At 39.1% G+C, this 4,040-nt stretch overlaps 1 long non-coding RNA gene across 1 annotated transcript; it reads right to left on the bottom strand.

Annotated features, from left to right (window-relative positions):
• Window positions 1-653: 653 nt before the first annotated feature.
• On the bottom strand, window positions 654-2,180 carry LOC129622667 (uncharacterized). The gene is made up of 3 exons (XR_008700106.1): window positions 1,997-2,180; window positions 1,406-1,486; window positions 654-776 (listed from the first exon to the last, which is right to left on the bottom strand). It is a non-coding gene; the product is annotated as an uncharacterized LOC129622667 (long non-coding RNA).
• Between the last annotated feature and the right edge of the window lie 1,860 nt (window positions 2,181-4,040).

Below are 4,040 nucleotides of genomic sequence, written 5' to 3' on the forward strand. Positions count from 1 at the left end.
TCAGGGTCTTTTCCAATGAGCCGGCTCTTCACATCAGGTGATCTAAGTATTGGATGGAGCTTCAGCTTCAGCATCAGTCCTTCCAATGAATATTCAGAATTGATTTCCTTTAGGATTGACTGGTTTGATCTCTTTGCTTGTCCAAGAGAGTCTCAAGAGTCTTCTCTGGTACCTGAACTTGAAAGCATCAGTTCTGTGCTCAGCCTTGTTTATGGCCCAACTCTCACATCTGTATATGACTACTATGGAAAAAACCATAGCTTTGTCATAGCTTTCCTTCCAAGGAGCAAGTATCTTTTAAATATAATTAATAGGCATACTATTTAGGTATGCTGGCGGTGTTTTAGCGTCATAACCAACATATCTGAGTTTGAACTATTTTCAGGATAATTGGTACCTATATAAATTTTAAGCATGATATGATTTATATGGGATATGATTTATATGATTTATATATTTTGATAAAATGATATGATTTATATATTTTGATAGAATCTATGGAAATGAAAAAAGATGATTTATTGTTCTAATTTTTCTAGGAACTCAAGCCTACAGCATATTAGAATTTCTAATATATGCCTTTCCCACCAAAATTTGCAGATGGAGATTTTGAAGGGAGAGGTCTTGGGTCATCTAAATGTGCTTGAGGCACATATCTTGCCAATGGTTAAATATGCATTTTCATTCCCCAATCAAGCAAAAGGAGCTGTACCCTGGCTATGCATGTGTGTCCTTGTGCATGTACAAATTTTCATCAGCCATCCATGCTTTGAATGCTAATCCTCGAAAGAAACAGAATACAACATACAAATCAATGAAGGGAAATTTGATATTAAGTCTAAAGGATTTTTCTAAGAATTGTTTGTATCAGCAACAGAGGGAAATGTTAGTAACCTCAAACTATAACTCACTTAAAAACATTTTTCAAATATGAAGAAATTTTCAATAAGCAGAAACCTCTTTTGTATGAAATTATGGAAAACTATGGAAGGAAATATTATTAGGGGTAAGTTATGGCACCCCACTCCAGTACTCTTGCCTGGAAAATCCCATGGACGGAGGAGCCTGGTGGGCTGCAGTCCATGGGGTCGCTAGGAGTCAGACACAACTGAGCGACTTCGCTTTCACTTTTCACTTTTATGCACTGGAGAAGGAAATGGCAACCCCCTCCAGTGTTCTTGCCTGGAGAATCCCAGGGATGGCGGAGCCTGGTGGGCTGCCGTCTATGGGGTCGCACAGAGTCAGAAATGACTGAAGTGACTTAGCAGCAGCAGCAGCAGCAGCAAGCATCCAAAAATGTTTGTAAAACTTGCCTTAGACCGACGGGTGAAACAGCAGAGAAACATAAAGATGCAAAATGGTTAGTGAGATAGTTGAAACAATTGTTATAGGCCTTAATACTCACCTCTGGCCAGGAATCTGGTACCCCTCTAACGGAGGAGAAAAGCCATCTCCTTCAATTCATTTCTTCTTCCTGATGTCTGTCCTGTATCAAGTTAGGAAGGCATACCCTGAGTTCAGAGGTATCCTTCTTAGGAAGTTCTGTGATATCCTCTTTGTTTTACTTATGTAAATAATGGCTTAGGAAAGATGTTGAGCCAAGCATTGATGTAAAACGTATACAGAGAAAACTATCCTGAAAAAAATCTGATTGCCACTGATGAGAATGTTCTCATATACGTTCTTTGAAGGTACCAGGAGCTAACTGTCAGTTACAGTCTAAATGTAGATGAGTGCAATCAAAAAGTTCCACTAGAAATGCTTTATTTCTTGTTGAAGCGAGATTTTAATGTCCCAGGCCCTGACCTGTAAGTTGAGGGAAGTGTGCAGTATGAGGTTTTCTATATATGAAGAAAGCACACTCTACCTCCAAAGAAAGCTGGCTCTACCTCCATAAACTAACAAAATGATACTGGTCCATAGTTGTGTTATGACAGACCATTAACTTTGCCTTTCTAAGCCCCAATCTATTCTGTAAAAGATAAATGCCACCTACTTCAGAGGATAGTGTATTAGATAGCTAAAAATGCCATAATAACACCCCAGACAAGGTGACTTAAAACAACAGAAATGTAGGTTTTCACAGTTCTGGAAGTCCAAGATCAAGATATTGACAGGGCTGGTTTCTGGTGAGACTTCTTTTCCTGATTTGTGTTTAGACAGTTGCCTTCTCTCTGTGTCCTCACAGGCCCTTGTCTCTGGGTACACATGCACCTCTGAGTTTTTCTCTCTTCTTATAAGGACATGAGTCCTATAGGATTAGGGCCCCACCCTCATGACCTCATTTAGCCTTAATTCTCTCCTGAAAGGCCCTGTCTCTAAATATGGTCACAATGGGGATAAAGACCTTAACATATGAATTTTAGTGAGACATATTTCAGTTCATAACTGAGGTTATGTGGACTATAGAGAAAACATATGCAAAGTACCTAAAACAATGCCTCATGCATTATAGATTGACTTTCAATGATATTGACATTTTTATTTTAAAACTTGACAGCCCTAGTGAGCAATTAAAACATACAGGTCTAAGGGTCAGACTTTGGATAATAGTGACCCCATGATAGCAAGGCCATACAATTTGTAGTTATAATTATCCTTCATTTTATAGAGGTATAATTGGTTTGGTTAGTAGATCCCAGGGCTCATAAGGTCACAGACAGCTTCTGAGTCAATTAGGCTCTTTCCAGAGCCCTGGATCTGTTAATTGCATCTCAGGCCTGAACTAGCATACTCAATTATCATTTTACCATAAAGCCACCCATCCCAGGGGACAGACCCTGCCATTGTCTTCACTGAAGCTTGACCACACTTGAAGGAAGGTCTGCAAAGTGGTCATCTACCAGACAGAGAGATTTGATAGAAAACTTTGGTCACAGACCTTGGTTCCATATCTGTGGGAACTGTTCCAACCATAGAGATATGTGGGCTGATTAAAATTGTACTGCACTCTGAAAATTGAAGATTGAAGATAGTACATATGAGAGCTGGGAATACCTAATTTGTCTTTAAATTTGATTTGTCCTCTGATTTCAAAGCTCCTAGCATAAAACCACTTAACCATGAAAAGCTAATATTCACACTCTCAGTCAGATGCTGACCAGAAAATGGTTGTTTTAGCCTCAGACTTGGAGGGGCACATATGAAGCCTAGGAGTGCACACATTCCTTTAGCTCCTTGAGTTGCTCTCTAGGGAAGATCAGACTGAACACTCAAGCATAACTGCATCGTCTGGACACTTAAAGGCAGTTAACTCCAGCCTCCTCATTCTTTATTCTTTTTTCTCATCTCAATTATACCTCACAACATATAAATTATTGAGCCAAAGACCTAAGGGCTAGAAGGGAAACTGGTGATAGTATGTTCAATATATCAAGAAGGAACAGAAACTCAGTAAGATGTGGTGCACTCTCTGAGAATGCCCAACAACTCAGCATGAAGCAGGGATGTGATTAAAAAGCACATCGCTTGAGTCTCAGACCGGAACTCTGCTTTAGGCTGTGGTTATACACAGTGAGAACTAGGTTTAATTTATTCCATGCACCAAACCTATTATAACTTGCATTATTAAGAGAAAAACTTTAAAAAAATTATTCATGAGAATTGAATGGAGAAATGCACTGGATCGTTGAAAAGAAATTGTTTGAAATTTCTTTTCAAAGAGTTGTAGATATACCTTTCAGACAGTCCCCAAGATTCCCTCCCCATATAACTCTTTCCCTTTGAGTGTAGGCAGGACCTGTGACAATGATGGGATATCACTCCCAAGAGTAGCCTGGAAGTAGCTTTGCAAGGCAAAGCTTAAGGGATTTTGCAGATATAATTAAGGTCTCTAATCAACTGATTCTGAGTCCATCAAAAGGGATATTGTTCTCATTAAGGCTAACCTTGTCAGGTGAATTATTAAGGAAGTCAAAGGTATCTGAAGGGAGATTATTTTGCTGGACTTCAAAAAGCAGGCCACTCTAAGTTCTACAGATTCAAGAAGAATACTTTCACCAATCATGTGAGATTAGAAGACAACCTGAGTATCACATGAG

The sequence above is a fragment of the Bubalus kerabau genome, chromosome 11, assembly GCF_029407905.1.
Source record: "Bubalus kerabau isolate K-KA32 ecotype Philippines breed swamp buffalo chromosome 11, PCC_UOA_SB_1v2, whole genome shotgun sequence".
In the NCBI taxonomy this organism is placed as follows: Eukaryota; Metazoa; Chordata; class Mammalia; order Artiodactyla; family Bovidae; genus Bubalus; species Bubalus kerabau.